Source organism: Somniosus microcephalus, chromosome 15 (genome assembly GCF_052327205.1).
Source record: "Somniosus microcephalus isolate GS21.2 chromosome 15, FLI_Smic_1.0, whole genome shotgun sequence".
NCBI lineage: Eukaryota > Metazoa > Chordata > Chondrichthyes > Squaliformes > Somniosidae > Somniosus > Somniosus microcephalus.
In genome coordinates, this window is record NC_141001.1 from 105849743 (window position 1) to 105862553 (window position 12811).

A 12811-nucleotide genomic window follows, 5' to 3' on the forward strand; every position below is an offset into this window, starting at 1 on the left:
ATCTTCTTGAATGGAAGCAGGGGAACTCTGGGCTGACTGCTGTGAGCTTTGAGTGAAGTTGTTGCATTTGGATAAATGCTGCTGCATCTTTGTGGCATTCTTTACATATGGCTTTCTACAGTGTTTGCACATGTACACAGTCTTTCCATCTTTAATGCCTGGGGTAAAATGCTTCCACACATCCGACTGTAAACGTGGCATTGTTCTATGCAGAGAAATAAAGGGCATTCATCTCTGTCGAACTGCGATCGATCAGCACGATTGCAACAAGGTGAGTACATTTTTGCTGATGCTCCATGTGATGGAAGCATGACCTGTACACACACGACGCTACATCACCAATAGTGTATTATTTTGTATATTTTAAATTGAAGGACAACAGAGTTCAACAAGTAACTGGTTTATTTGGTATAAAGTCTGATTTACTTACTGCATCATCACAACATCAGCAGAAAACAAAATGACTTCCCTCAGGACCCCTAACCTGGATCGTAAAAAAACTATAGCAGTCTTACAGATGCCTGCAGGCCAATCACAATTCGATATGCAAATATTACAAATAGAGGGAGCTAATCGCTCATCCACCCAATCAGGACACATTTGTTCACAGTCACACACAAAACTTGTAATTATTAAAACAAGCCAAGTAAGAAGATAAACATATCTTGATTAAGAAATTCCTTAATAATTAAGATTCCATCTCTTAGTAATTTTAAGTGAGGACCTGTGGAAAAAAAAGTAAGAAATACAAAGAAAACAATATTATGCTAGCATGTGCTTTTTTGAGCAAAATTCCCAAAATTCCCAAGCTAAACTTCCCATGGAAAATTTCCAGAAATTTACCGGAAACTTTCCACCCATTTGCAACCCTACTCTCACCTCACCTCTGGAATCCAGCTCCAGGTGTTAAATTATATGGGGAGATTACACAAACTAGGGTTGTATTCCCTGGAATTTAGATTGTTAAGGGGTGATTTGATCAAAGTTTTCAAGATATTAAAGGGGAACAGATAGGGTAGTTAGACAGAAACTATTTCTGCTGGTTGGGGAGTCCAGGACTCAGGGGCATGGTCTAAAATTACAGCCAGAACTTACAGGAGTGAAATTAGGAAACACTTCGACACACAATGGATGGTAGAGGTTTGGAACTCTCTTCTGCAAATGGCAATTGATGACAGATCAATTGTTAATTTTAAAACTGAGATTGATAGCTTTCTGTTAACCAAAGGTATTAAGGGATATGGGGCAAAGGCGGGTATATGGAGTTTGGTCGCAGATCAGCCATGATCTCATCGAATGGCGGAACAGGCTCGAGGGGCTCAATGGCCTACTCCTGTTCCTACGTCCCTAAACATGGCATCATTCATAGAAGTCACAGTGATGCACTATATGAATTCACTTTCATTCAATATCATTGATTAATAATGTAGAAAAAAAATCAGGTTTTCTGCATTAGTGGTTAGGGCAGTACAGCTATAAAAATTCATAAAGTATTTATAAAGCGCAAGAGCTTCTTTACGATGTACACTTTACAAAAAAAATCCTGTAACAATAATCAAATGTCAGCACAGAATATGCGTGCATTCCCTTTTGCCCAAACTCTCCGTGACATTTCAAAGAATCTCGTTTTCACCCTCTTTTCAATAGATCTCATGAAACTAGACTGTCATTGTGGTGCAGCATCAACTCACAACAAAATGAGGTCGAAGAAAAGATAAATGTAAACAGAAAACACACAGACACACATATATATCCCTTTGCCTGCAATCAACATACATCACACACTGTGCATTCTCTATCCTAAGTGAGGGAAAGATTTCTAGATTTTAAATCTTAAAAAAAAACCTCCTTTGTTTTACGCACAAGAGATTTTGCACAGCCATGCAACAAACAACATTTTCCGCTATACCATGACCTCACAGGTGAAATTTTCCAAAACCCCCATGTCACTATCAGAGTCTCTTTCATCTTTCGAATGAGACCTTAAACCGAGGCCCTGTCTGCTCTCTCAGGTGGACGTAAAAGATCCCATGACACTATTTCGAAGAAGAGCAGGGGAGTTCTTGACCAGTGCCCTGGCCAATACCTACTATCACTCAACCAACATCACTAAAAAGATTATCTGGTCATTATCACATTGCTGTTTGTGGGAGCTTGCTGTGCGCAAATTGGCAGCCACGTTTCCTATGTTACAGCAGTGGCTACATCCCAATAGCACTTCATTGGCTGTAAAGTGCTTTGGGCGTCCTGAGGGTGTGAAAGGTGCTGTATAAAAGTAAGTACGTTTGTCAGTCAGTCTTTCTCACACGCAGCAGATGGCTTAAATTACAGGTGCAGAATCAGCTGTGCAGGATCGCGTTAACTTTTCGAATGTAGATTGTTCACAGTTCCCTCACTGACAGAGAAACTGTAGACTGAAGCCTTTCTACAACATATTGAACAGTCCAATCAATGCAACCCGATACCCTATTTGTTTTGGCTAGGCATCTCGGTATTGCTCATGAGCCTTCAGAGAATTACAAACTATAACGCCAAGGTCCTTGTCGCTCTCAACCAATTTCAGCTCTGTTCCTTGTAAAGTGTTCAGTATACTTGGTGTTGGTCCTACCCATATAAAAATCACTGCACTTATCCAAGTTAAATACCACTTGCCAGAGTTTATCCCATTCCCGCAGCACACCTAAATCTGCTTTCAGAAATGTGTTATCCTCCACAGTCCTAACATTTTTTTTACATCATCAACAAACTTGCAAACCGTTCCACCAACACCTATATCTAGGTCATCTATGAAAATAGCAAAAAGCGGTGGCCTTAACACCAATCCCTGCAGGGCATCACTGGTAACTGGCCTGCAAGCAGACCCACAGGGGAAGATTTTGTTAATGGGGACACGTTGGAGGAGGGACTGCTGCTTGGCGTGTCAATGTCCCGCCTCCATCGATGTGTGGCCAACCCAGGCTATTTTCCCTTGATTGACCTTGTCAAGCCCGCCCAGCGGGCTGAGCAGGCCAATTAAGAGAAAGCCGGTTGCAGAGAACGTCAACGTATTATGTTTCATCTGTCATTCTCTGTAGTTTGAGGAGTTCTTAAATTCAAGACCTCATCAAACCTCTTTCTTTTGCAGAAATGAGATGGTTGTTACATTGGAGAATGCAACAGCCATCTGTCATCTCCAACATGGAGGTCCAAGACTCTCCATGTGCTCACCGACTGAAGCCTGCAGGAAGAAACAAAAGGCAAGTACACTTTTACTAACACTTTGCACTTAGCTCAGATACTCACCTCTCCACACTTGCACCCATCACGTACCTTCACACCACACTTTTGCAGCCCCCCCCGACCCCAGTACTCGCCTCGCTGACCTGGCGGGTTTTGGAGCCTTCGGGAAGCCCGCACTGGAGGGCAAAAAGGGGATAATCCTTATTTTCTGCCTGTTAACTACCTGTTAACAGGCAGTTAATAGGCTTTAATCCCTTCCCGCCTCCAAGGAGACAGGACCCGGCGCGGGACAGCTACCTGCCTCCTAGGAAGATGGCATGGATGTGGGTTGGGGCAGGTGCCCAAATTCTGCCATTTTCCCGGCAGTCCCGCCTCCATACCCGCCTCCCCAGGGCTGGCAAAATCACCCCCACAGTTTCCAAGAACAACTTTCTGACTTATGGGAATGATGCCAATTCTTAATCCATTGCAGTAACTTCCTACTGATTCCACAAGATTCTGTCTTGTAGAGAGTAACCTGTTCTGTGACAGCTCATCAAAGGTTTACTGAAGATCCAGCTAGACAATGGCTACCCTCATCCATTAACCTGGTAACTTCTTCAAAAACTCCCAGCAAATTACTAAGACATGACCTTCTTGGCCAGACTCTGTGTTGAGCGTCACTGATGATACCTTCTCTATCCAGGTGCTCATGAAGAGCATCTTTTATGATCCGTTCAAGCATCATACCTGTAACTGACATCAGACTAATGGGCCTACAGTTCCCTGGAGCTGATGTCACACTTCTGAAAAATAATGTAATTTACGTATAAAACACTTGTACCTTACCGCAATCAAACTCTCTAGAAGTGGCGGCTCTCTTTTTCCATTGATGGTCATGCCAATTTCAGATCGGTTTCACAGCTGCAAACTCAATCAATCAGTGAACTCTGTGTAGAGGCGTTGTCCAGGGAACATCTGCAGTTGAAAACACAGAACATCTGTTAATTATTGAACAAGAATACCAAGGTAAGTAAGTTAAGGAATTCTGTCAGACTGAGTTTATGTCTATTTTAATTAACATTCAATGTAGGACTTTTAAAAGGTCCAGAAAAAAAAAAGGAAGATTGGTTCTATTTACATGAGGGCAAAAGGTCATTGGCCTCGCTTCCAACCCAGGTTTTTTAGCCATCCAAAAGTAAAAATTTACCCCCATACGTTACTCTGTATTGGTGCGAGCCGTGGCTCAGTGATAGCACCCTTGCCTCTGAAGGTTGTGGGTTCAAGTCCCACTCCAGACTTGAGCACAATATCTAGGCTGACATGCCCAGTGTAGTACTGAGGGAGTGCTGCACTGTCGGATGAGACGTTAAACGGAGGTCACGTCTGCCCTCTCTGGTGGGCCTAAAAGATCACATGGCCACTGTTTCGAAGGAGAGCGGGGGGCAGCTCCCCCCAGTGTTCTGCCTGCTATTTATTCCTCAGCCAACATCACTGACAACAGATTGGGCGAGAAATTCGTGGCCATCGCGCCACTCCGCAGCGCCATTAATAGGCGCTAAAACAGCAGCTGCCACTCTTTCACTAGCCACTGACTGGTCCCGTGGCGGCCGGCATATGGAGGGAGTCTGTGCAGTGCTTGAAGCACCTCAGTGCTGTAGAACACCGGCAGAACAGTCAAAATAAATTTGCACATGGTCCCTTTAAGAAAACCGGCTGCCATCAAATGACGTCATCAGACCCGCTTCCTTCAATTGGCCGGGAAACGCGGTGGGTGGTCAGGGGAAAATTCCTGGGATGGCAGGATTGTCGTACGAGGAGAGATTGGGTCGACTAGGCCTGTCTTCACCAGAGTTTAGAAGAATGAGAGGGGATCTCATTGAAACATATAAATTCTGACAGGGTTAGACAGACTGGATGCAGGGAGGATGTTTCCTCTGGCTGGGGGCCCTAGAACGAGGGGTCACAGTCTCAGGATATGGGGTAGGACATTTAGGACTGAGTGGAGGAGAAATTTCTTCACTCAGAGGGTGGTGAACCTGTGGAGTTCTCTACCACAGAAGGAGGCCAAGTCACTGAATATATTTAAGAAGGAGATAGATAGATTTCTAGGCACAAAATGCATCAAGGGGTATGGGGAGAGAGCGGGAATATGGTATTGAGATAGAGGATCAGCCATGATCGTGTTGAATGGCGGAGCAGGCTCGAAAGATCAAATGGCCTACTCCTGCTCCTATTTTTCTATGTTTCTAAAATCATTTCACAGAGCGGGATTGACCAGCCGTGGGGTCGCGGTAGGCGAAATTGCCGCCTTGGTCTTTCCTGAACATCAATTCTTTCTGTGGTCACTCTCCATGTCTTTTGGAGGCCGTGGGCTCTCTTTTCCTCTCCCTCTACGACTCTCGGTCACTTTTCTCATCATCGATTTGTCTCCAAATCTTTTTCTCATTCTTTCATTGTTTGTGTAAGTCTCTACTTTACTGCGTCTCCTCTCTCGTCTGTATCTTTCCCTATCGGTCTGGAAATGTTGCCTTACATGTCTACTCGATTTTTATCTGTCAAATATTTTTTTTTAAAGCCCGGGTTGCACAGCAAGATGATGGCAACATTATTGGGGGGAGGAGGCAGACAGATACTGGAAGCAGGCATGAAGACGCTGTCTGGGAGGCAGTGGGATATGTACAACTGAGAGAGAAAATGGTGGGGGCGGGGAGCGTGTGTCTGGCACCAGAGAAAGCAGGAGGCAATGAGTCCTGGGGTTGGCTCAAATGGCAATCAAGGTAGGATCCAAAGCCTGGGAGAGAGTTTGGGAGTAACTGTCCCTTATAGCAGTCTTGTGGAGGAAGCTTTTGGGACTTGCCAAAAGGAGAATCGGATGGGGTGCATAATAGGCGGGCGGTTCAGTCCCGCCAAAAGTGAAAATTACCCCCAAGGTCTTTTAGGTTAACAAATTAAATTGACAAGGAAAGAGTTTGTAATGGGGAAAAATAAAGAACAGAAGTGTGAATTGGAGGTGGGGTGGCAGTATTGGTCAAGGAGAATGTTACAATGCTGGAGAGAGAGGATGTCCTGGAGGGGTCAAGGACAGAATCTATTTGGTTAGAGTTCAGAAACAATAGAGGTGCCATTACACTACTAGATGTATTCTATAGGCCACCAACTAGTGGGAAGAATATAGAGGAGCAAATTTGCAGGGAAATTAGAGAGGTGCAAGAACTATAAAGTAGTGATAATGGGGATAACTGTCCCAATATAGACTGGGATGGTAATATTGTACAAGGCAGAGAAGGAGGAAGAATTTCTGAAGTGTGTTCAGGAGAACTTGCTTGGTCAGTACGTTTCTGGCCCAATGAAGGAGGAGGCATTACTGGATCTGGTTCTGGGGAATGAGGTGGGTCAGATGGAGCAAGTGTCAGTAGGGGAACATTTAGGCAACAGTGATCATAGTATCATAAGGTTTAGATTAGCTATGGAAAAGGACAAGAAACAATCTAGAGTAAAAATACTTAATTGGAGAATGGCCAATTTCAGTGGGTTGAGAGTGGACCTGGCCCAGGTAAATTGGAATCAAAGATTGGCAGGCAAAACTGTAATCGAACAATGGGCTGCCTTTAAAGAGGAGATTGTTCTGGTACAGTCAAGGTACATTCCCACGAAGGGTAAAGGTAGGACAACCAAAGCCAGAGCTCCCTGGATGATGAAAGAGATAGAGAGTAAGATGAAGCAGAAAAAGGGGGCGTATGACAGATGCCAGGTTGATAATACAAGTGAGAACCAGGCTGAATATATAAAGTTCAGAGGGGATGTGAAAAAGGAAATAAGAGGGGCAAACAGAGAGTATGAGAATAGACTGGCAGCAAAAATAAAAGGGAATCCAAAAGTCTTCTATAGGCATATAAATAATAAACGGGTAGTAAGAGGAGGAGTGGGGCCGATTAGGGACCAAAAAGGAGACCTACGCATGGAGGCAGAGGGCATGGCTGAGGTGCTAAATGAGTACTTTGTAGCTGTCTTCACCAAGGAAGATGCTGCCATAGGCATAGTGAAGGAGGTGGTAGAGGAGGTACTGGATGGGATAAAAATTGATAAGGAGGAGGCACTAGAAAGGCTGGCTGTACTTAAAGTAGATAAGTCACCAGGACCAGATGGGATGCATCCTAGGATGCTGAGGGAAGTAAAGGTGGAAATTGCAGAGGTACTGCGCATAATCTTCCAATCCTCCTTATGGGGGAGGTGCCAGAAGACTGGAGAATTGCAAATGTTACACCATTGTTCAAAAAAGGGTGTAAGGAACTACAAACCAGTCAGTTCAACCTCGATAGTGGGGAAGCTTTTAGCAACGATAATCCGAGACAAAATTAACAGTCACTTGGACAAGTGTGGATTAATTAAGGAAAGCCAGCACGGATTTGTTGAAGGCAAATCATGTTTAACTAACTTGATTGAGTTTTTTGAATTGGTAACAGGGAGGGTTGACGAGAACAATGCGGTTGTAGAATCAGAGTCATAAGAGTTAAACAGCACAGAAAGAGGCCCATCGTGTCCGCACCGGCCATCAAGCCCTGTCTAATCTAATCCAATTTTCTTGCACTTGGTCGGTAGCCTTGTATGCTATGGCATTTCAAGTGCTCATCTAAATGCTTCTTGAATGTTGTGAGGGTTCCTGCCTCTACCACCCTTTCAGGCTGTGAGTTCCAGATTCCAACCACCCTCTGGGTGAAAAAGTTTTTCCTCAAATCCCCTCTAAACCTCCTGCCTCTTATCTTGAAACTATGCCCCTTGGTTATTGACCCCTCTACTAAGGGGAAAAGTTTCTTTCTATCTACCCTATCTATGCCCCTCATAATTTTGTACATCTCAATCAGGTCCCCCCCCTCAGCCTTCTCTGCTCGAAGGAAAACAACCCCAGTCTGTCCAGTCTCTCTTCATAGCTGAAACGCTCCAGCCCAGGTAACGTCCTGGTGAATCTCCTCTGCACCCTCTCTAATGCAATCACATCCTTCCTGTAGTGTGGCGACCAGAACTGCACACAGTATTCCAGCTGTGGCCTAACTAGCGTTTTGTACAGCTCCATCATAACCTCCCTGCTCTTATATTCTATGCCTCGGCTAATGAAGGCAAGTATACCATATGCCTTCTTAACCACCTTATCTACCGGTCCTGCTGCCTTCAGGGACATGCACATTGATGTGGTGTACATGGACATTCAAAGGGCGTTTGATAAAGTGCGACATAATAGGCTCGCCAGCAAAGTTGAAGCCCATGGCATAAAAGGGACAGTGGCAGCATGGATACGAAATTGGCTGAGTGAGAGGAAACAGAGAGTAGTGGTGAGCAGTTGTTTTTCAGACTGGAGGAAGGTATACAGTGGTGTTCCCCAGAGGTTGGTACTCAGACCACTGCTTTTCTTGATATATATTAATGACTTGGACTTGGATGTGGAGGAATTTCTTCACTCAGAGGGTTGTGAATCTTTGGAATTCTGTGCCCCAGAGGGCTGTGAATGCCGAGTCTGAGTATATTCAATGCGGAGATCGATAGATTTTTGGACTCAACGGGAATCAAGGGATTTGGGGATCGGGCAGGAAAGTGAAGTTGAGGTCGATGATCAGCCACGATCTTATTGAATGGCGGAGCAGGCTCGAGGGGCCAAATGACCTTATGTTCTTCTGTGCAGGGCACAATTTCAAACTTTGCAGATGATACAAAACTTGGAAGTATAGTAAACAGTGAGGATGATAGTGATAGACCTCAAGCGGACATAGACAGGCTGGTGGAATGGGCAACACGTGGCAGATGAAATTTAACGCAGAAAAGTGCGAATTTTTACATTTTGGTAGGAAGAACAAGGAGAGGCAATATAAATTAAATAAAGGGTACAATCCTAAAGGGGTTGCATGAAGAGAGAGACCTGGGGGGTATATGTGCACAAATCGTTGAAGATGGCAGGGCAGGTTGAGAAAGTGGTTAAAAAAGCTTACGGGATCCTGGGCTTCATAAACAGAGGCATAGAGTACAAAAGCAAGGAAGTTATGAACCACCTTTGTAAAACACTGGTGTTGTATCTATGCTTCAATGCGTTCAATCAAGCATGTAGATACGTCGAATTAAATCAGAGTCAGGCAGACAGGCTTCTTACTGTGATCTTTACTTTATTGGTAAAATGGCTGACTGCTGCTTTCCCGGGTAATTCCCATAATGCAATGCACATTACATTACCGTATTAACTGGTGTTAAACTCGCACATTACATTACTGTAATGACTGGTGTCAAACTCGCAATCAATACACGACAACTGGTTCGGCCTCAACTTGAGTATTGTGTCCAATTCTGGGCACCGCACTTTAGGAAGGATGTGAAGGCCTTAGAGAGGGTGCAGAAAAGATTTACAAGAATGGTTCCACAGATGAGGGACTTCAGTTACGTGGATAGACTGGAGAAGCTGGGGTTGTTCTCCTTTGAGCAGCGAAGGTTGGGAGGAGATTTGATAGAGGTGTTCAAAATCATGAGGGGTCTAGACAGAGTAGATAGAGAGAAACTGTTCCCACTGACAGAAGGGTCGAGAATCAGAGGACACAGATTTAAGGTGAGTTGCAGAACAACCAAAGGCAACATGAGGAGAAACCTTTTTATGCAGCATGTGGTTATGATCTGGAATGCACTACCTGAAAGGGTGGTGGAGGCAGATTCAGTTGTGGCTTTCAAAAGGGAATTGGATAAATACCTGAAGGAAAAAATGTTCAGGGCTACGGGGAAAGGGTGGGGGAGTGGGACAAGCTGAAGTGCTCTTGCAGAGAGCTGGCACAGGCTCGATGGGCCTCCTTCTGTGCTGTCAGTGTCAGCTGTCAATTGGTAGCACCCTCGCCTCTGAGTCAGAAGGTTGTGGGGTCAAGTCCCACTCCAAGGGCTTGAGCACATAAAGCTAGGCTGACACTCCAGTGCAGTGCTGCACTGTCGGAGGTGCCACCTTTCGGATGAGACGTTAAACCGAGGCCCCGTTTGCTCTCTCAGGTGGATGTAAAAGATCCCATGGCACTATTTCGAAGAAGAGCAGGGGAGTTATCCCCGGTGTCCTGGCCAATGTTTATCCCTCAACCAATATAACAAAAAAAAAGATTATCTGGTCATTATCACATTGCTGTTTGTGGGAGCTTGCTGTGCGCAAATTAGCTGCCATTTTTCCCACATTACAACAGTGACTACACTTCAAAAAAGTACTTCATTGGCTGTAAAGCACTTTGAGACATCCGGTGGTCATGAAAGGTGCTATATAAATGCAAGTCTTTCTTTTAACGATTCTATGATTTCAATGGTCTTGCAAATGTCTTAAAGGGTTTATCAAGATTTGTAGCAGATTTTGTATTCTTCAGACCAACTACTCACTGATTTGGAAACCTTCCCAAGTGGGTGAGTAGTAAACACAGTTCAATTGCCCAGATATCTATCTGCTTCCCCCAGCTAGCCGACAAGAGCTAGCTCTGTCAGTTAAGCAACTCGTTTTATAATTGTCTTCAATCTGCTGTTTTTTACAGTCACTGGGCTACAAAAATTTGAGCGCGATAACAAAAAAAGATGTACTTTGTGGCACAAATTGTCTCCCCACTCACAATTATCAAGTATCAGGCTAATAACTCAAGTGTTGAAACTACCTCCTGTCAGCCACTCTTACAATAGTTTCTTCTCCCCGCTGGCTTCATTAGTTTGAATTCGGCTTCTCGAGAAACAAGCGGCTGTGACAGCTTCACATCCCACGGCACAGTAAAGGGCACCAACACAAGCCTGGGCAATCTAGTTTAACGTTAAGCTAAGCAACATCAAACAATCTAAAATGGTGCACCAAAAATTCAAGTATTATGGTAATGCACTACAACCATGCTCATTTATCATTGCTGACAGTAAACAAAGACCTTCTGTTGCCCAAAATGTACATTTTTTGATGGACATCAAAACCTACCGTAAGAAGTTTGTTTACCGAAGATCTGTGAACTCCGCTAACTCACTCGCGTTATAAATTTTTAACTGCAACACACAAATTTAGCGCATTATCTAACTAAGTTTTAAGTGCGATATAACAACAACATAAACTTGTCTTTATATAGCGCCTTTTAACAGAGTAAAACGTCCCAAGGCGCTTCACAGGTGTGTTATAAGACAAAAAATTTCACACCAAGCCACATAAGGAGAGATTAGGGATAGATGACCAAAAGCTTGGTCAAAGAGGTAGGTTTTAAGGAGTGTCTTAAAGGAGGAGAGTGAGAGGGAGAGAAGCGGAGAGGTCAGTTATATGGAGAGATTAGAGAAGCAGGGGTTGTTCTCTTTAGAGTGGAGAAGGTTAAGGGGATTTTCTTTTTTTGTCTTAAAACACTCCTGTGCAGCGCCTTGGGATGTTTTACTACATTAAAGGCGCCATATAAATACAAGTTGTTGTTGATCCTATATAAAATATTTTGTGGCAAATAAATCGCTATTCCTTTTGGCATTCATTTCATTCCTGCAAGTGTCAACTTGGCTCAGCTGGTGGCAGTCAGCTGCCTGCGAGTCAGAGGGATGTGGTTAAAGCCCCACTTCAACACTTGAGGACATAATCCCAGGCCGACAGTTTGAGGAGCGGCACTGTTTGGACTGTGTTTCGGTTGAGACGTTAAACTGAGGCCCCCCTTCCGGCGGTTCTTGCGCATCTAAAAGATTCCACGGAACTATTCAAAGAGCCATAAAATCAAATTTTCCCGGCATCCGGGGCCAACTTGCCGCCCCCCCCCCCCCCCCGCCACCACCACCACCACATTTAATCAACACCATCAAAAATGAATTAATTAGTCATTCATTTAATTTCCCATTTGAGGGATCTTGCTGTGCATACTTTAGCCGCTGGAACTGCCTATATCACAGCTGCCGCACTTCCAATGTATTATCAGTTGTAAAACGCTGTGGACCAAAGGCACCAAATAAATGAAAGTTCTTTCTTTCTATATAAATAAAGATCACGCTGAAATAAAACCGTTAAAGGCCTATTAACATTCAAAATCTGGTTGCATTTCAGACAGCAGATTTGCATTGACTTCAACTGTGGCTCAGTGGGTAGCACCCTCGCCTCGGAGTCAGAAGGTTGTGGGTTCAAGTCCCACTCCAGGGTGACACTCCAGTGCAGTACTGAGGGAGTGCCGCACTGTCGAGGTGCCATCTTTCGGAGAAGACGTTAAACCGAGGCCCCGTCTGCCCTCTCAGGTGGATGTAAAAGATCCCATGGCACTATTTCGAAGAAGAGCAGGGGAGTTATCCCCCGTGTCCTGGCCAATATTTATCCCTCAATCAGCATCACTAAAACCGATTATCTGGTCATTATCACATTGCTGTTTGTGGGAGCTTGCTGTGTGCAAATTGGCTGCCACGTTTCCCACATTACAACAGTGGCTCCGCTTCAAAAGTACTTCATTGGCTGTAAAGCACTTAGAGGCGTCTGGTGGTCGTGAAAGGTGCTATATAAATGCAAGTCTTTATTTCTTTCAACTACACTCTCCAGTTCTACTCCAGTAACATTTACAGATCCCGGCATGTTTGGAGATACCACAGCATCCTTGGTTTCTACATAGAATGGACAGCAGAGAAACAGGCC

General features: G+C 44.4%; 1 protein-coding gene across 2 annotated transcripts in view; it reads right to left on the reverse strand.

Moving 5' to 3' along the window:
• The window catches only part of shank2b (SH3 and multiple ankyrin repeat domains 2b), a 1331733-nt gene that overhangs the window by 1216164 nt on the left and 102758 nt on the right, over window positions 1-12811 (reverse strand). For both annotated transcript variants that reach the window (XM_086008225.1, XM_086008224.1), the window contains exon 2: window positions 4048-4176. The gene's annotated coding sequence lies outside the window, so the exon portion shown is untranslated. The remainder of the gene's footprint in view (window positions 1-4047; window positions 4177-12811) is intronic.